We start from the raw sequence: 20,350 nt of genomic DNA, 5'->3' as shown, positions 1-20,350 counted from the left end.
TGATGGAGACAATTCTTCTCCATGTCCACTGAAGGTAGGATAAGAAGTAATGGGCTTAATCTGCAGCAAGAGAGATTTAAGTTAGATATTTGGAAAACATTTATAACTATAAGGGTAGTTAAGCCATGGAACAGTGTTCCCTGGAAGGTTGTGGAGTTCCCATCATTGGAAGCTTTTAAAAAAAAGTTAGACAAACTCCTGTCAAACATCTTGGTCCTGCCAAAATGCAGGGAGCTGGACTTGACTTTTCGAGGCCCTTCCAGCCCTACATTCCTATGAGTCTATAATATTTTCAACCAACATTATCATCTTATTGTCCCTTTGTACTCCCCGTCTGTCGGTATCCAACTGCTGTCTCTTGTCTTATACTTAGAATGTAAGCTCTTTTGGGCAGGGACTGTCTTTTGTTCTGGGTTTGTACAGCACCTAGTACAATGGGGTGCTAGTCCATGACAAGGGCTCCTATGTGCTATGGTAAAACACACAATAAATAATACTACAACGTAACAACTGGGAAAAATAAGTTCCACAAGAAATGGAGGAAGATTGCTAGAGGTTGGAGGTCGGCGCATTTTCAAATAAAGTAAAAGCTGGCCTGGTCTCACATACCAGTAGGTCCAAGAAAGGTTGTTACTTGGAAGGAAGACTCACCTAAGTGCTGCAGGAAGTGGCAAAGGTGTTTCAAAAGATGGCAGTCTTGAGAGATGCCTAATCTTAGTGACAGAAGCTGGTGCCATCTTTTGGAATAGATCTGAAACTGTGGTATTCACCACTGGTTAAAGTATATGCTGACACTTCTCACAAAGATGCGTGTTAATCTTAGGCCTTGTCTACACTATGCATGAAAGTCGATCTAAGCTATTCCATTTGAATTACGTTAATAGCATAACTCAAGTCGACATAGCTTAGATCTACTTACTGCGGGGTCCACACTAAGCGATGTCAACAGAAGACGCTCTCCTGTCGACTTCCCTTACTCTTCTCGTTCTGGTGGAGTACAGGAGTTGACGGGAGAGCGATCTGTGGTTGATTCAGCAGGTCTTCACTAGACCAGCTAAATAAACCAACAAGGCATCGATCGCCACACGTCGATCCCCCGGTGAGTGTAGACAAGCCCTTAGTGTCTTGGCCAGATTCCAGTGTATACCTCCCTATATCCCCTCTACAATTTCAAATAGATATGGTACTCTTTGTTTCATCTCCAAACCATTACATAGTGTTTGTATGTGCTATTAGGGCCCAATTCAACTCCCATTGAAGGTTTTCAAAGTCCATTTACCGTCCTTAATGAAGGTTGGATCAGACCCTTAACAGCTGCCATGTTTTAATTCAGAGGTAAAGGAAGCAGTTACTGCACATAGTTGGCAAATCACTTTGGGACCTTTCTGGATGAAAGATGAAAAATAAATGGTACTTCTTAGTAGTCAACTTGCCTAAGCTCACTGCTTCTCTCCATTCATTCCCTCCCACTCCCAAACATGATAGCTACATATACCATAGACATGAAGTTCACAGTTCATATCCTTTTTTTCAAATATACATGCAAAAATACATGCCACACATTGAGGTTTTCTGATATCAATTGTTGTGGGTAAGACACTTCAAATAGATGTGTTAAAAATCATTTTTTAAAAAAAAATTTCCTTTTATTATAAACATCAGAGACTACTAAAAGGAAAATGACTTTAAATCAAAATTGTATGCATTATTTTTATATCATAACAACGTGTTTGTATATGGTACTTTAGAAACCCTGTCCTGAAGTGTTTACAGTCCAAAGGCTTGATCCCTGCTCAATAACAAAACTCCCACTGATTCCAATGGCAGCAGAAACAGGACCCATGGCTGCAACCTTGCAAGGCACTAGGAAGGTCACAACATCATACGATTATTGTTGTATACACACCTGGTTAATTCTGCTTTGTCTTTTAGTTAAGATTAAAATTAAGGCATGACTCATGAAAAATAGTGGAGTAGAGCCCAGAGATGGAAAGGCATTTGACTTGATACCACAAGACGTTTTAATTTAAAAACTAGAATATAAACTTAACATGGCACATGTTACACGGATTAAAAGCTGGCTAGCTGATAGATCTCAAAATGCACTTGTAAATGGGGAATCATCACTGATTTTGGAAGGGTCTCTCTAAGATCTGTTGTTGGCCCTACACTATTTAACATTTTTATCAACAACCTGGAAGAAAAACAAAATCATCACTGATAAAGTTTGCAAATGACATAAAATTGTGGCAATGGTAAATAATTAAGAGAAGAGGTCACTAACATATAGCAATCTGGACCGCTTGCTGAACTGGGCACAAGCAAACAATCTGTGTTTTAATATAGCTAAAAGTAAATGCAAACATCTAGGCACTAAGAATGTAGGAGATACTTATAGGATGGGGGACTGTCTGTCTCTCTCGCTCTCTCTCCCGCCTCCCACTTTTATATCTATTTGGCACTATGCGACCACAGCCAGAACACTGTGTCCAGTTCTGGTCTCCACAATTCAAGAAGGATGTTGAAAAACTGGAGAGGGTTCAGGGAAGAGCCATGAGAACGATTAAAGGATTAGAAAGCCTGCCTCATGCTAACAGACTCAAGGAGCTCAATCAATTTAGCTCAAAGAGAAAAGGGATGACTTGATTACTGTCTATAAGTACTTACATGGGTAACAAATTTTAATTATGGGCTCTTCAATCTAGCAGAGAAATGCATAACATGATCCAATGGCTGGAAGTTGAAGCTACACAAATTCAGACTGGAAATAGGATGTACATTTTTAACACTGAGAATGATTAACCATTGGAACAAGTTACCAAGGGTTGTGGTGGATTCTCTACTACTGACAACTTTTAAGTCAAGATTGAATGTTTTTCTAAAAAACTATGCTCTTGGAATTCTTTTTGGAAAGTTCTATGACGTGTTATACCGGAGGTTAGACTAGATGATCACAATGGTCCGTTCTAGCCTTGGAATCTACGAAAGCTTATTAAAGTGATTAATTTTAAGAAGGGACCTGGACGAAAAGAGAGAGGACGCTTGGAGAAGAGTATCAGAGGATGAAATTTACTTTTACCAGTTGGCTTGGACAATTACAATTAACTGAGCTGTTGCTAATCATAGAATCACTGGACTGGAAGGGACCTCGAGAAGTTATCTAGTCCAGTCCCCTGCACTCATGGCAGGGCTAAGTATTATCTAGACCATTCCTGACAGTTATTTGTCTAATCTGCTCTTAAAAATCTCCAGTGATGGAGATTCCACAACCTCCCTAGGCAATTTATTCCAGTGCTTAACCTTCCTGACAGGAAGTTTTTCCTAATGTCCAACCTAAACCTCGCTTCCTGCAATTTAAGCCATTGCTTCTTGTCCTATCCTCAGAGGTTAAGAAAAACAATTTTTCCCCTTTCTCCTTGTAACCACCTTTTATGTACTTGAAAACTGTTATAATGTCCCTTCTCAGTCTTCTCTTTTCCAGACTAAACAAACCCAATTTTTTCAATCTTCCCTTGTACGTCATGTTTTCTAGACCATTTTTTTTTGTCATTTTTGTCACTCTTCTCTGGACTCTCTCCAATTTGTCCACATCCTTCCTGAAATGTGGCGCCCAGAAGTGGACAAAATACTCCAATTGAGGCCTTATCAGCGCGGAGTAGAGTGGAAGAATTACTTCTTGTGCGTTGCTTACAACACTCCTGCTTATACATCCCAGAATGATATTCGCTTTTTTTGAAACAGCATTACACTGTTGACTCATATTTAGCTTGCAGTCCACTATGACTCCCAGATCCCTTTCTGCAGTACTCCTTCCTAGGCAGTCTTTTCCCATTTTGTATGTGTGCAACTGATTGTTCCTTCCTAAGTAGGGTACTTTGCATTTCATAGAATCATAGAATAACAGAGTTGGAAGGGACCTCTGGAGGCCATCTAGTCCAACCCCCTGCCCAGAGCAGGACCAATCCCAACTAAATCATCCCAGCCAGGGCTTTGTCAAGCCTGACCTTAAACTTCTAAGGAAGGGGATTCCACCACCTCCCTAGGTAACGCATTCCAGTGTTTCACCACCCTCATAGTGAAAAAGTTTTTCCTAATATCCAACCTAAATCTCCCCCACTGCAACTTGAGACCATTACTCCTTGTCCTGTCATCTGCTATCACTGAGAATAGTCTAGATCCATCCTCTTTGGATCCACCTTTCAGGTAGTTAAAAGCAGCTATCAAATCCCCCCTCATTCTTCTCTTCCGTAGACTAAACAATCCCAGTTCCCTCAGCCTCTCCTCATCACTCATGTGTTCCAGACCCCTAACCATTTTTGTTGCCCTTCACTGGACTCTCTCCAATTTCTCCACATCCTTCTTGTAGTGTGGGGCCCAAAACTGGACACACTACTCCAGATGAGGCCTCATCAGTGTCAAATAGAGGGGAACAATCACATCCCTCGATGTGCTGGCAATGCCCCTACTTATACACCCCAAAATGCCATTGGCCTTCTTGGCAACAAGGGCACACTCTTGACTCATATCCAGCTTCTCGTCCACTGTCACCCCTAGGTCCTTCTCTGCACAACTGCTGCCTAGCCATTTGGTCCCTAGTCTGTAGCGGTGCATTGGATTCTTCCATTCTAAGTGCAGGACTCTGCACTTGTCCTTGTTGAACCTCAGATTTCTTTTGGCCCAATCTTCCAATTTGCTAGGTCCCTCTGAATCCTATCCCTACCCTCCAGCATATCTACCACCCCTCCCAATAATTTGCCCTTATTGAATTTCATCCTATTTACTTCCGACCATTTCTCCAGTTTATCCAGATCATTTTGAATTATAATCCTATCCTCCAAAGCACTTACTACTCCTCCCAGTTTGGTATCGTCCACAAACTTTAGAAGTGTACTCTCTATGCCACTATCTAAATCATCGTTAAAGATATTGAACAGAACCGGATCCAGAACTGATCCCTGTGGGACCCCTCTTGTTATGCCCTTCCAGCATGACTGAACCACGGATAACTGCTAGCTGAGAACGGTTTTCAAACCAGTTTTGCACCGGTTTTCAAACCGGTTTTCAAACCAGTTTATAGAAGCTCCATCTAGGTTGCATTTCCCTAGTTTGTTTATGAGAAGGTCACGTAAGACAGTATCAAAAGCTTTACTAAAGTCAAGATAAACCACATCTACCGCTTCCCCCCATCTATAAGAAAGCTATCAGGTTGGTTTGATACGATTTGTTCTTGACAAATCCATGCTGACTGTTACTTATCACCTTATTATCTTCTAGAGTTTGCAAATTGATTGCTTAATTATTTGCTCCATTATCTTTCCAGGTACAGAAGTTAAGCTGACTTGTCTGTAATTCCCTGGGTTGTCCTTATTTCTCTTTCTCTTTCAGGTCCTTCTGCATTAACACAAGATTTTGAATACTTCAGGAACAGTTTAAAAAATGTCTTCCACTGGAAATAAATATCTGTTTCCTCTATATCTTTCCCCATTCTTGTTTTCAAACTTTCTTCCAAACCACCCATTAAACTTCGAATAGTCCCCTCCCCTCACACCAATCTACTCTACATCCTTCAAAACGTCTCCTTAAAATAGCTTCTTCCATGAAGGTTTCAACACTGACTACTTCTCGATTTTTACCACCTCTAACTCAGACCGGCACACCACATACTGCTTTTGTCAGTTTTATCTGCATCTCAACTACACTGTAAGCTCCCTGGAACGGGAACCAAGTTCTCTTATTTGTTTATAAAATGACAAGCGCACTCTTGGTATTACATATAAATAAAAATAAAGACTTTTTGAAGGATTTTTAAAAGCTTATTTTTACAAAATCCAATTTTGGAACAAAATTTGACCTGCCAGGATCCCTCTGAGGATTCACATTAGCACTATTTTGTCAAAAATGTTTGTGGAACCAGCAGCCAAGAACTCTGCCAGGGATTTGGGAAGGGAAGAAACAACAATAAATATTGGAAAATGCAACTGGTGGCATTCTATCCTCTGTTCAGGGGTGCAAAACAGGAAGTTTTTCTTTCTGGTGAATAAGTAACATCTGTGGGAGTTTTGAAAACTGCACTACATCTGTCAGAAGCTAAATACACAAAGCTTGGTAAGAAAAACTAGACCATGTTTCTGATCCCCCCCATAAAGACTAGTGGGATGATTGGTCAGAAAATATACAGAACAGATAATAAGGACTGTTGAGCAGGGATAGCAGATAAAGAGGAGCTATAGACCAATTAGCCTGACATTGATCGGGGCAAAATAATAGGACAGTTATTCAGGACACCGTCAACAAAGAATTAGAAGCTGAAAATATAGCTAATGCCAGTCAGCACTGTTTTGTGGAAAGTAGGTCTTGTCAAACAAACCTGTTTATTTTTGACATGGTTACAGAACTGGGTGATAAAAGTAACGTGTTGATATAGTATGCTTGGATTTCTTGAAGGCATTTGACTTAGTACCATATGACATTTTAAATTTTAAAAACTTCCCTTATGTGAAATTAACATTGTTAACAGTAGATGAATTAAAAACTGGCGAACAGATCTGCAGATGTATATGTTAACGAGAAAATATCTATAAGCGAGGCCATTTCTAAGGGTCCTTCAGTGAGCAGTTCTTGTTCCAATGCTATTTTCAACAATCTAGATGCTCATATAAAATCTTTGCTGACAAAGTCTGCCGATGACAAAGACTGGTGGAGTACTATATAATGAAAACAGGTATGACAGGGTGTACCTGGCCTTTGTCGTTCCCTACAGGAGGCCCCACAATCCTACTAGATCACCCCGCCCCAAGAAGCACCAAAGTGACAGGAAAGGAGCAGGAAAGGTGGGTCCTCCAGGCCTGCCTAGAAAGGTCTTACGGAAGCAGCCAATCAGAGCCCAGCAGGCTCAGATAAAAGGAGGTGCAAAGCCTTAGCAAGTCAGTTCCTGGGTGGGATCAGAGGGGCAAGGTGAGGCGAGGCGAGGCGAGGCGAGGCAAGGCGGGGCGGGGCGGGGCGGGGCAGGGCAGGGCAGGGCAGGGCAGGGCAGGGCAGGGTGCTCCGCTCCGGCCAAAGGAGCTCTAGGGATAACCAAACTTTGTTTCTGCCTGCATTTGCTTAAAACTGAGTTTTCAAGAAGAGAGAGGACCTAAGATGTTTAACCCTGAAGTAAAGATGAAGTTAAAAGGGGCCAGGTAGGAAGAAGCAAAGGGAAGGAGCAGCAACAAATTGAAAACAAGCAGTGACTAAATGCTGTTTATAGGGTCCCTGGGATGGAACCTGGAGTAGTGGGCAGGCCTGGGTTCCCCTCATGGCCACGGTGGCATAAACCCCAAGAAGGGGACAGAGCTTATTTGAGAGCTCAAACAAAGGGCTGAATTTCAAGGGCCCAGAGCTGGGGATGAAGACCGTAGAAGGGCAGCAGGACTGTTCCTTTATTAGACTCTTTACTAACCTGGAAGAGGTTCATTTGGACTTTGACTTGGCTTAGGTTGACAAGACAGCAAATGAGAAAAATCAGGACAGGGTGAGGGGGGTAATAGGAGAAAAAGACCCAAAAATCGGGACTGTCCCTATAAAATCAGGACGTCTGGTCACCCTAACTTGGCTGGAGGGTCAAGCCATGAAAGACCCAGCAAGGTCAGCTGGCAGCCTGCAGCAGGTGCAAGGGGTGATAAAAGCACTGAAGTACCACACCTAGCCCATAAGAAGCACTCAAGAGGTGAGTGTGCCGCCGCCCCCCTCCCCCCATTACAACAGATTACTGTTACAGAATCATTTGGATTACCTAGTTTAATGGTCACAATCTAATAATGCTGTAGCAAAAAGGGCTAATGTTAACCTTGGATGTATGAAAAGGGGAAGACTAAAATCAAATAGGGAAACAATCCTAACTCTGTACAATGCATTTGTAAGATCACTACTAGAACACTGTTCAGCTGGGGTCTACTCTTCACGAACAATGTAGAAATACTGGAGAGAGTTCAAAGGAGGACCACAAAAATGAACCAGGGACTGGAAGACAAGCCTTACAATCTGAGGCTTAAGCAGCTCAAACTATTCAGTTTATCAAAGAGAAGGCTGAGAGGTGACTTGATCACTGCGTAGGCATTTAAAAATGGAAAAGCTCTGATAGTGAGCGCTCTTCAACTTTGCTGACAAAGACATAACAGGATCCAATGGCAGAAAGCTGAAGTTAAACAAATTCAACCTTGAAATAAGATGCAATTTCCTAAAAGTGAGGGTAGCTAAATATCGCAACATCTTACCAGGGAGGTGGTGGACTCATCATTAAGGCTACATTTTAGTCACGGATATTTTTTAGTAAAAGTCACAGACGGGAGACAGGCAGTAAACAAAAATTCAGGGCCTGTGACCTGTCCGTGACTTTTACTAAAAATACCAGTGAATAACACTTCGGGGGAGGGGGGAGCTGCCCAGGGGCCCCGCGGGTGCTGGGGGAGGGCAGCTCGGCTGCTTGGGGGGTGCAGGTGGAAGCGCACGGCCCGGGACCTCCATTGGTGCTGGGGTGGGAGGCTGGTGGGGCCGGCAGGCAGCAGAGTTTGGGTGTGGGAGGAGGCAAGGGGTTGTGGTCCATGATGGGGTGAGGTGGACTCTGGGCAGTGCTTACCTGGGGGGCTCCCTAGAAGCGGTGACATCCCCCTCACTCAGCTGCTACGCAGAGACGTGGCCAGGCAGCTCTGCGCGCTGTCTCCACCTGCAGGCCCCACCCCTGCAGCTCCCATTGGCCACGGTTCCCAGGCAATGGGAACTGCGAAGCCAGCGCTCTGGGCGGAGGCAGCATGCAGAGCTTCCTGGCCACGCCTCCACCCAGCAGCTGAGCGAGGGAGATGTTGCCACTTCAGGGGAGCCCCCAAGTAAGCACCGCCTAGAGCCCACCTCACACTGTCCCGTGCCCCGGCCCCTGCTCCCTCCCACACCCAAACTCTGCAGCTGGGGGGTGGACATGGTGGCCCGAGACTGCCCCAGCAGTGGCCAGTGCACCTGGCGCAGAGGCTGCCTGAACTGCCCCTGAGCCAGGCGCACCGGCTGCTGCAGAAGTCACGGAAAGTCTTGGAATCTGTGACTTCTGTGACCTCCGTGACAAACCTGCAGCCTTACTCATCATTACTTGAAGTCTTTAAAACAAGATTACATATCTTTCTATAATACATACTTTAATCCATCTTCTCAGAAAAAAGCAAGGGTTGGGGGGGAAGGAGACGGGACAGGGTCAGGTTGGTCTTGATGGTTGTCCCTTCCGGTCCTTAGAGAGAGTCTACGAATCCCCTGTTTATTGGCCATCGAGAGAACAGGAAGCTATGCATTGCCCTGGACATAACACTTTCAGCTCTGAACTGAGATAATTACCATACTCAAATATCATGCTTCAGGACTTCAGCTGCTCACCAGCAAGGGCCCTGGAGAAATTTTTTCTCAATGTACAATTGGCTAGATGTATTCTGGGTTGCTAGGGGTATTTTTGTTCTCCCCTTCTCCCCCACCTACTCTGAAGCATCAGGGATGGCCACAGCTGGAGGTGGGACACCAGACAGCATGGTGCACTGAGGTGGTATAGATAATCCTCTTAGTCCTTGGTTCGTGTCTCCTGTTCACATACTCAGAGTCCAATTCATTGTCAGATTTAGGGTTGGAAAGGCATTTCCCCCGGTCAGATTGGCAGGCATTTGGGGGATTTTCTACCTTCCTCTGCAGCATGGAGTATGGATCATCTGGGCATATCCCACCTAATCAATTTCCTGCCATTGCAGGGCCTCAGACCTTGAACCCTGGCTCTTTGGAGCTAGCAAATTCCAACCTGCTTCCAGGGATCTGCTAACTGTTGTCAGAATAGGAGCTAAACTCTGACAGAGGACCCCAGTCCTGGGAGCTGATTGGTAGAATGCTGGGGACCCTGATTGGTAGAGCCCTGCATGGATACAAAAATTTGGATCCGCATCCATGACAATTAACTTGTATCCAACCCACAATCCACACCAGCACCCTATCCCACTGTTAGAGCCCTGTGTGGATACAAAAATTTGGATTGGCATCTGATCCGTAAAGATGGTAAACAATACAACCGTATCCGCAGATGCAGATATAAAGCGGTGTGACAGGGTCGGGCCAGATGGCTATAGGAGAGTAATTTTTTTTTTTTTTTGAAGCAGAAAAGAATTTTATTTGTGTAACACTTACAAAGAATCACCAAAAAGGATAAAGCAAAACTATGCAACAAAACAAGAGCAAACAGAAGGTATAACACAGCAGCCTTCAGGAGGGAGAAGTGTTCAGGCTAGCCTGGGTCCAGAGCGGGGGAACTTCCTCGACACTCGTGGTCTTCCACCCTCCTGAGTTACCTGGTGGCCTAGAGCGGGGGGGCTTCCTTGACACTCGTGGTCTTCCACCCCCTCAAGTTACCTAGTGCCACGCCCAGTGTCACCGATTATTCCTCTCCTGAGAGTGCCCAACAAGATGGGCACGGCTGCGGGGTGGGCAGTTTGGGGGGGAGGGGGATTACACCCACGTGTTATAGGACCCCTCCTAGGTGACAATGATGATGGTATCCACAGCGGCAACGGCTGGGGCTGCGGTCTCTCACTCTTCCCCTCAATCAAAAGGGTCAGACGGAGGGAACCGGATGGGGTCACCGAGCAGAGAACCTCGGACAGCGCCCACCGCTCTTCAAAGGTGTCAAGGGAGTTGGTGGACGCCGCCCAGAGGAACTCTGCCCGGATACGTGAATGTATTGAGGATCGGAAAACGGCCCTACAATCGCAGGACGCTTCATTAGCCAACCTCCCCTCTCTGGTTTTATAAATGGCTGTTTTAGCTAGGGCTAGGAGGAGGTTAACCAGGAGATCTCGTGATTTTGTGGGGCCACGGATGGGGAGTGTGTAGATAAAAAGGTGAGGGGAAAAGTGGAGCCAAAAGCGTAATAAAATATTCGTGAGGAGCCGGAAAAGGGGCTGCAATCTGGCACACTCTAAATATACGTGCGCCAGGGTTTCCCTCACATTGCAAAAAGGGCAAGTATCCGGGATGGGGGTGAACAGTGTCAAAAACACGCCCGTGCTCACAGCTCCGTGAAGGAGCCGCCAACTAATGTCCCCGACGGGCCTCGGGACCAAGGTGGAATACAGGCTGGCCCACCGAGGTTGCTCACCCTCCAAAGGTGGCAGGAGGTCCCACCACTTTGTATCAGGGCGGGACACCAGGGTGTGGGCGTGAAGGGTGTGAAGCGTGAGTGTGTATAAATATTTCTGTGGCGCGATTTGGAAGCTGACCGGCTGCAGTTCATGCAGCTGGCTTGCAGTGAAAGGGTGAGGGGTTTGTTGGGATCTACAGGGTAGGGGGCCAATTGAAAGGTCCGGCGGGCCTAGGGTAGAGGGTGGGCGGGGTGTGCCCTCGCACAGGGCTCGGTTGAGATAAGCCCGAGCCGCGGGCGTCAAGGCGGCCTTCACCTCCTGAAGTACGCGCCGGGGGGTACGAGGTCTGGAGAGCCCCATGCGCCGGGCGAGCGTCAGGGGATCCAGCCAGTCTCCCCGGTTGTAGTCCAGGAGGTCTCCGACTCTCATGACTTCCGCCAGGACCAAACTCTGGCGCACCGAGCTGGACTCCACCGCCTGCACATGGAGCTGGGGGTTGTGTAGCAGGGGCTCCGTGAGGAGATCTGCTCCGACGGTGGCCGCCACGGACCTGGTCATTGAGAACAGTTTCCAGGTCCGGAGGAGGTCCTGGTAGAAGACCAGCAGCCCGGAGAGGTCTCACGGAAAACCTCTCGGACAGAGATAAAAGAGCTGCCGGTCATATCGGAGCCCTTGGAAGCGGCGCAGGAAGGCGTGCGCCAATATGCTCCACGTCGAACTACCTGCACTATAAAGGAGCCTCTGCAGGGCCTGGAGGCGGAAGACACAGACCTGAGTGTGCAGACACTTCAGGCCCTGCCCTCCTTCCTTCAGGGGTAGATGAAGAACCCCAACAGAGGCCCAGTGCATTCCTGACCAAAAGAACTCTAGAATCGATGTCTGGAGGTTGGTCAGGAAACCCGGGGCCGGGACCAGGGTGTTGAGCCGGTACCAGAGCGTGGACAGGACTAGTTGGTTAAGCACCAGTGCTCTCCCTCGGAGGGAGAGACACCGGAGTAGCCTCGTCCATTTCCGGAGCTGCTCTACCATCCCGCCCTCTAAATTTTGCCAGTTCTCCGGTGGGGAAGGGTGCGTGGCAGAAAGGTAAACGCCTAGGTAGAGCAGTGGACCCGCACTCCACCGGATGGTCTGAAGCGCGGGTGGGAGGGAGCTCACCTGCTGCCAGTCCCCCACCGCCAAGCCAGAGCTCTTGACCCAGTTGACTCGGGCGGAGGAGGCTGCTGAATGGATGGCCTGGCAAGCCTCCACCCGCGCCAAGTCGCCCGGGTCCTGGACCACGAGGAGTACATCATCGGCGTACGCCGACAGGACCAGCCGCAGCTCCGGCTCCCGCAGCACCAACCCTGTCAACCTCCTGCAAAGGAGACAGAGGAAAGGCTCGATCGCCAGAGCGTACAGCTGGCCCGAGAGGGGGCACCTCTGCCGCACTCCTCGCCCGAAGCTGACCGGCTCAGTCAGGGTCCAGTTGAGCCTAACCAAACACTCCGCGGAGGCATACAGCACCCAGAGAAAACTCACAAACTGAGGTCCGAATCCAAATGCCTGCAGAGTGCTCAGGAGGTACTCATGGTCTACTCTATCGAACGCCTTTTCCTGATCAAGAGACAGGAGGGTGAATGACAGACCGTCTCTACGCCCGAGTTCCAAAGGTCTCGGACTAGAAATAGGTTGTCAAAAATGCTGCGACCCGGGACAGTATAGGTCTGGTCTGGGTGGATCACGTCTGCCATCACGGACCCTAGCCACAGCGAGACTGCTTTCACTACGATTTTGTAGTCTGTGTTAAGGAGTGAGACGGGACGCCAGTTTCGTAAATCGTGGAGGTCCCCCTTCTTCGGCAACAAGGCGAGCACTGCTCGCCTGCACGAAAGAGGGAGGACCCCACCCTGCAAAGACTCAGCCCAGACAGTGGCTAGGTCTGGGCCAAGGATGTCCCAGAACGCGCGGTAGAACTCCACGGTCAGCCCATCCATGCCCGGAGATTTATTGGTGGGCATGCGATGCAGGGCTTCCGAGAACTCGGCCAGGGTGAGAGGCAGCTCTAGCTGGTCTTGGTCGCCCATGCTAACCATGGGGAGTTCCTTCCAGAGCACCCTGCAAGCGCCAGGATCGGTCGGATCTGGGGAGAAAAGGCTTGTGTAGAAGTCACGGGCCCTCCCACACATCTCCACCAGATCCATGAGGGAGGCACCGTCTTCTGCTAGGAGACAGGTGACGTGTTTCTTGGCCCCCCTCGTTTTCTCCAGGGCGTAGAAGAAACGGGAGCCGCGATCCAACTCCCGAAGGAGGCGGATGCGGGATCAAACAAAGGCACCTCGGGCCCGATGGTCCTCGAGGGCCCGGAGCTCCTCCCGCTTCTCCCGGCACGCTCCGCTGAGGGACGGGTCCTCGGGACTGGCGGCCAGACGCCTCTCCAGCTCTAAGACCTCCCGTTCCAACTGCTCTATCGCCGCATTTCTCCATCAGCTGGTGCCCCGGGTGTAGTCACGGCAGAAGAGCTTGGCGCGCACCTTCCCTAGATCCCACCATCGCCGCGCCGAGGGAAAGGCACGCCGCTGCTCTCGCCAGGCCAGCCAAAACTCCCGGAAGGACGTCACGAAGCCCTCATTCTCCAACAGGCTGTTGTTAAAGTGCCAATAGGCCGGCCCCGGCCTCTCTGCACGGAGGGAGGCTGTTATGGTGGCTAGATGATGGTCGGAAAATGGGGCCGGCCGAATGTTGGAGGAGTGGGCCTGTGAAAGATGGAAACGGGATAAATAAATACGGTCCAAATGAGAGTGGTGTGACCAATGGGCCTCCACCCGAACAAAGGTGAACGTGGAAATGTCATCTGGGTGGTGGTCACGCCAGACGTCTACTAGGGAGTGATATTCAACTATTTCTCGGAGAATGTTCGCAGCAGCCGGGCTCAGCTCGGCCCCTGAGCAGTCCCGTTCCTCGAGGGTGGTGTTAAAGTCCCCTCCCAGGACTAGGCACTCGTGAGAATCTAGGGTGCTGAGGAAGTCGGACACCCGCTGTTAGAATTGCGGCCGTTTCGGGCTCGTAGTCGGGGCATAGATATTAACAAAGTTGACCACGAGCCCCTCCATACGGACTCGGAGATGCAGCAGGTGGCCCGGCACGGCCTCAGTGACCCCTAGCACCTTGGGCCGTAGGTTGGGGGAGAACAGGGTCGCCACTCCAGCTTGCCACATCGTGAAGTGGCTAAAGTAGACCCCGTCCCCACACTCCAGCCACCAGCTGTCCTCGGCGGTCGGATCCGTATGGGTCTCCTGCAGGAAAACTACAGAGTACCCCCCTTCCCGAAGGTAAGAGAGCACCTGGGACCTGCGGAGAGCCATCCTACAGCCCCTGGTGTTCAAAGTTGCGATAATGAGAGGCGTCATGCGGAGGGCTGGGGGTTCCTTATTGGCGGGGGTGTTCGCGGCGCCCGGCGGGTCGCGCAGCAATCCGTGACCCATCCCGTAAGTGAGCAAATCATTACGGAAGCCGCGGGCCCGCCCGTAGGCCGCAGCACCGCGCCTTCCTTGCCCTCTACCCTCCTTTATAAGGGCCCTTGTGGCCTGGAGGATTTGATCAAAGTCCCCCCATAGCTGGAGAGCCAGCTGTACCCCGTTACAGGCGCCACAGATGTTTTCTAAAAACTTCCACAATGCATTTCGCAGCTCATGGGGGGGTTGCGATTTCCGAGTTGTTCTCTGGTGGGGCTCTTGATGCAGCCTCGTGGTCCGCTGAGGCGGGCAGACAGGGTGCGGACCACCGACGGGGCGTCTGACAGGCTAAAGTTATTAGGTCCATCTCACGCCTTGGGGTAAAAGGGGATGGTGGAGGGAAAACTGCAGCTCCTAATGGGTCGTGGCAGGAAAATGCAAAGGCTGCTCCCTGGGGGGAATCCGCAGAAAACGGAAAAGAAATAACCCCAGGGGTGGCAATAGCATTGCAGGAGGAGGTGGATTGGGCAGGGACAGGGATGGTGGCGGGGGCAGAGGCAAGGCTCTGGGCTTCGGGAGGCAAGCAGCTGAAAGGTGGTGCCTCCTGAGCAGGGTTGAGGGGTGGGGGAGGGGGCTCCCAGTGATGTAGGCGCAGGCTTTGTGGTGGATTTGGCGGCCATGGCATCAGGTGGTGGACTACCTTCTGTAGGGTGCCCACCCGGGAAGGCGGTTAGGGGGAGGGAGCATGGGGAAAGGGGGACTGGGGTGAGGTTGCCCAGATCGAGGCCAGCCGGCAGTAGATCAGCCTCTCCCTGGGTTACTGGGGTCAAACCTAGGGCCTCAATCTCCTCATACATGGAGGAGAGGTCGTCTTCTGCTACCCCGGGGGCCCCTCCTCTGGACGACGGTCGCTTCAGGGTTTGCGGGGGGTTCAGGTGGTATCCGGGTAGAAGGGGCTTCCTCAGGGGTCTCGGAGGGGAGGGTCTCTCGTGGAGGGGAGACTCTACCTTCCAATGCCATTCTGTCTTCCCCTCTCGACACCGGTGGATGGATCTGACTCATGGGCATAGCGGAAGGCTCAGTATCAGTGCCTCCCTTCCTGGTCTTCCAGGGGGCCTCCGCATCGGATGGGTGCAGCGGAGCTTGAGCCTTCCGCTTGCCTCGCTTCCCCTGGACTAGGGTCCAGCCCTCCATAGCATCGTCTGGGGGTTGGTTAGCAGGGGTCGTGTCGGGGGGCAGAGGCAATGGTTCAGGGGTTCGGGGGGGTAACAGTGAGGCAGCATGAGGAGTGGGAGGTTCTCCTTGGGGCGGGCCCTCTCCTATACCCGGTAATAGCTTTGCTGCACCCTCCTCCATAGGCTCTGCTGGATGGTTGATAGCAAGGGTGGGACTCCCTTGCTCGTCTGGGCGTTGTAGGGGAGGTGTTTCTTGGGCCCGGACGGGAGCAGCGGTGGGTCGAGCAGGAGGAGAGGTGGTTTCAGGTGCTGGGTGGCCAGGGGCGTTGGCAACGACGGAGCCAACGTCCTGCCAGGTCTCGGGTGCCCCTCCCCACTGGGTCAAAGGGCAGTCTCTACCTCGCTGAGCGGCAGAGGTAGCACCGGGCTTCTCCCGTGGAGTAAAAGACCCGATAGCAGGCTCCCTGGTAGGGGACTAGGAAGGACCCCTCGAGCGCCTCTCCGTCACGCGCCGGCGGCGGCGGTAGAAGCTGCACTTGCCGGCGGAACGAGAGGACGTGACAGAGGGTGGGGTCCTTGCAGCCCAACGGGAGAGGGCTGATGACAGAGACAAGTTTCCCCAGGGTGGAGAGAGCGGGTAACAGGGCAACATTGGGTAAAAAGGGAGGGACGGAGGTGAGGACTAGGCAAATGCCCAGGTCCTCTAGCGGCTCCAGGGGGACAAAGACCCCCCCCACCGCCAGGCCCTTCTCCACCGCCTCCTGGGCGGCAGCCTCCAATGCTAAGAAAAAGACGACCTTCCCATACATTTTGGAGGCCGCCACAATAGCCGTGGGTCCTACCACCCTCGCCAATGCCTGCACGTATGTCTCCACGTGGGGCGAGGCGGGGACCAGGAGACAACGGATGCCGTGCTTCCTGGTCATGGTGGGAAAGGGGCCCCGGCCGCTATTGATGGTAGTGGAGGCGGTGGGTGGGCGAGATGACGAGGCGACAGGCGGGGGGGGCTGCCACTGCCCGGGCATACGTCCTGGGGGCCGGGGGAGGAACGCTCGCAGAGCTGGTGGAGGGAACAGCGGGGAGGGACACCATGGTCGATGACGAGGCCACAGCGGTAGGGGCAGCCCCTGCCATGGAGGGCCTGGTGGTTTTAGCGGGGCCCTTTCCTTTCTTCACACCCTGGCCTTTCCGGCCAACTGGGGGGGGGTTTCCTAGAATCTGGGGGGGCAGTGGACGTAGCAGCGGCAGTAGTCGCCCCGGTGTCTCCTACTGCCGATGCCCCAGCGGGGGCGGTGGCAGGTGTTTTAACAGCAATGGTGGGGGGGAGGGCTTGGGGGTTGGGCGGGGGGGTGGGGGAGGGGCAACTGAGGTTGTTAGAGGGGCCTCACCCCTCTCATTCCCTGCCATTGTGAGCAGGGAGAGATGGGGAGATACCAGAAAGGGGGGGGGACAAATTAACCACTCCTCCCTGCTGGGCTGCAGGCGGGGGTGCCAAAGGGGGTCGGACTGGACGGGGGAGGAAAACAGGAATTGGGGTCCGGTAACAGGGGTAAGCTGTGGGGTAAACAGTCCGGGGGGGGGGGGGGGAGAAGGGACATGGACCCACGCACATTTGTCCAAAGAGTCTCGTTTGGTCGGCTGTTGTGTCCGGTCCGAACGGCAAAATTCAAAGCAAACAGCTGAATCCAAAGGCAGGTGGCAAGTTGCCAGCAGGGACGGATGGTGGGGGGGCCGTGACAGTTGTAATAGTGTTGGAGGGGGGCACCGATGGATCGGGGGGCAGCTCCGTGCCACACCCCCTGTACCCCCACAAACGCAATTAAAACACAGTCAAACTCCCCCCACACGAGAGTACAATTCAAAAGTTACTCAGTCTTATGGCCCCCTCCACGATGGTTCGTAACTTCCCTGGGTGATTTTTTTCTGTCAGCTATCTTCTCTTCCGGCTTTGTAACGAGGCTTTCAGCAGGCCAAGAATGTTGCAAAGATAAGAAGAATCTTCCTAGCTCCGTACGGGTTTAGAAATAACAGCAAAACGGCTGGGTCTGGGGGCTTCCACTCCCCTCCTCCGGGTAGCGGGTCGGCAGTCCTCCCCCCCCCCCCCCCGGGGGTTTCAGCTGGAGCAAATAGCAGTGTCCGAGAGCAGGCATGGGGGGGGGGGGGGGGCTGGCAGCAAGCTGGCAACCGACCAGCACTCGAACGGCAGCAGAAAAACAGCAAAAAAAACCAAAACGAAGAAAAAGCATCTGGCCCGGTCGCGGGGGGGGGGGGGGGGCGGGGGGGAACTAAAGCAGGGTCATAAGTAAGAAAAATCCGGGCCAGGGGCCTTTAGGAGAGCATAGAAAGCAAATAGAGTAGCAGCAAGTGAAGGAGGTCCCTTTTCCCTGGGTAAGGGAACAGGGAAGGTTCCAGAATAATCAGGAACCTTCTGGAGACAATTAAGACAGGCTGATTAGAACACCTGCAGCCAATCAAGAAGCTGCTAGAATCAATTAAGGCAGGCTAATCAGGGCACCTGGGTTTTAAAAAGGAGCTCACTTCAGTTGTGTGTGTGAGGAGCTGGGAGCAAGAAGCACTAGGAGCTGAGAGTGAGAACGAGGACTGAGGAGTACAAGCATTATAAGACACCAGGAGGAAGGTCCTATGGTGCGGATAAAGACGGTGTTGGGAGGAGGCCATGGGGAAGTAGCCCAGGGAGTTGTAGCTGTCGCACAGCTGTTCCAGGAGGCACTCTAGACAGCTGCATTCCACAGGGCCCTGGGCTGGAACCCGGAGTAGAGGGTGGGCCTGGGGTCCCCACAAATCCTCCCAACTCCTGGTCAGACACAGGAGTCGTCGTCCTGGACTGTGGGTTCAGAGAAACGGCCAAGCTGAGGGCTGCCGTGAAGCTCCAAGGCGAGCAAATCCGCCAATAAGCGCAAGACCTACCAAGGTAGAACAGGAACTTTGTCACAGCAGATATCTGCAGATTTGCATGGCTCTACTAAGTGGTCCACAGCCCCTATTTAAACCCAGCACAGGAACAGGAAGTCGACCTTGCAACTAAGATCCACCTTGCTCTGGACCGTGTGCCTTGTGCTCTCTTGCTCCTGCTCCCCTGGCTTGACTTCCTGGTATCCCAACCTGGCCTGGCTCTGGCTACTGAGCTGTGATTCTGCTCTCAAGTTGATCTCCTGGTAACCTGACCCTGCCTGCCTCCTGACAGTCGACTCTCTGTTTGCCCTCTGTCTCAGACTTTGACTTCCTAGTATCTGACACGGCCTGATTTCTGACTCCTGCTTTGACCAGGTTCCGGTTGTGACAGGTGGCATCTCAGTCTCTACTGTTCTCTGCCAGTGGCCTACAATAGTTTAGTCTCCACAGAACCAAAATGTTTTAGTCTAACCCAAGTTATTGGGCTCAACACAGGTGTACATGGGTGAAATTTGATGGCCTTAAGATACAGGAGGTCAGACTAGATGTTCTTATAGTCCCATCTGTCTTTAAACTCTGTGAAAACAAAGCAACAAGCAAATACAGTAAAACGCAAGCCACCACAGACTAGGGATCAACCCCATCCTCAAAGCTGGGATAGGGAGTCTTGCCTTCCCCCATGCACTGTCCTATCCCTGCCGCTTCAGCAGCCCTTCTTATAGCCCTTCTCCTGATCACATGTGCCAAGGGAAGCCAGAGTTAACCCCTTGTGCACTGCAGACTATGCGGAGCCCCACCACAACAGTATGCTTATCTCCATCTTACAGATGGATCAACTGAAGAACAGAGAGAGTAAGTGACTTGAACAAGCTCAAACTTAGTGTCAGAGGTGTGAAAAGAACCCAGAACTCTTGCCTTGCAGTCCTTGCTCTTACTACACAATGCTTATTTTAACGTAGAGAACCCAGTTTCTTTCCCCTAACGCACACAATAATAAAAAACAAAAACATTACTAAAACATGAAGTAAGAGCAGGTAGTTCTAAACTCTGGTGAACTGAATTGCTATAAAGTGACACAGGAAGGCATGCTGGGTGTAAAATGTATATTATTTAAGAGTTTAAATTATGATAGTAAAAAGTGAAGAAAATTGCTGAATAATAATCAAGGCAGCTTACAGAGTACAGACAACTTATATTCTGTTGAATAAAAGGACCTGAGGAATCACGAAGCCTCATTCTGAAATAGCTCAGGTGGTTTATAAGCAAACCAAACAAACAAACATTACATCAGCGTAGGACAGAATATACTCTGAAACTGTCAACCATACACCAATATATATGGCTGCGAAAGGGTAAGAGGAAGGGGGGGAAATGGTTCTTTAAATGTTTTCCCAAACTTGCATCCCATCAGTTAAGTAATTGGAAAGCACAGAGACAGAACTATTAGCATCATGCCATTTTACCAATTCTCTGGGATTGACTTTGGGATCTCGCTATATGAGAGATCCCTAGTAGACACTTGCACACCCTTCCTTTCCTATCTTTTCATCATCCCAAATTCTACCATAATTTGCAGTGAGTACAAAGAATGTCAAATAGAAAAGTCTTTTTGTGACAATTCTATCAGTTAAGAGAAAACCACATTTTGCTTCCCACTAAACTCAAAACCTTCAATATCCTGAAGAACATTAGGTTGGTT

At 50.5% G+C, this 20,350-nt stretch overlaps 1 protein-coding gene across 2 annotated transcripts in view; it reads right to left on the bottom strand.

Moving 5' to 3' along the window:
* ATXN7L1 (ataxin 7 like 1) overlaps window positions 1–20,350 on the bottom strand; it is a 203,598-nt gene that overhangs the window by 174,504 nt on the left and 8,744 nt on the right. The window lies entirely within an intron of this gene.

The sequence above is a fragment of the Lepidochelys olivacea genome (assembly GCF_965140295.1).
Source record: "Lepidochelys olivacea isolate rLepOli2 genome assembly, chromosome: 1".
Taxonomy (NCBI): Eukaryota; Metazoa; Chordata; order Testudines; family Cheloniidae; genus Lepidochelys; species Lepidochelys olivacea.
This window is presented reverse-complemented; position numbering and strand designations above follow the sequence as displayed.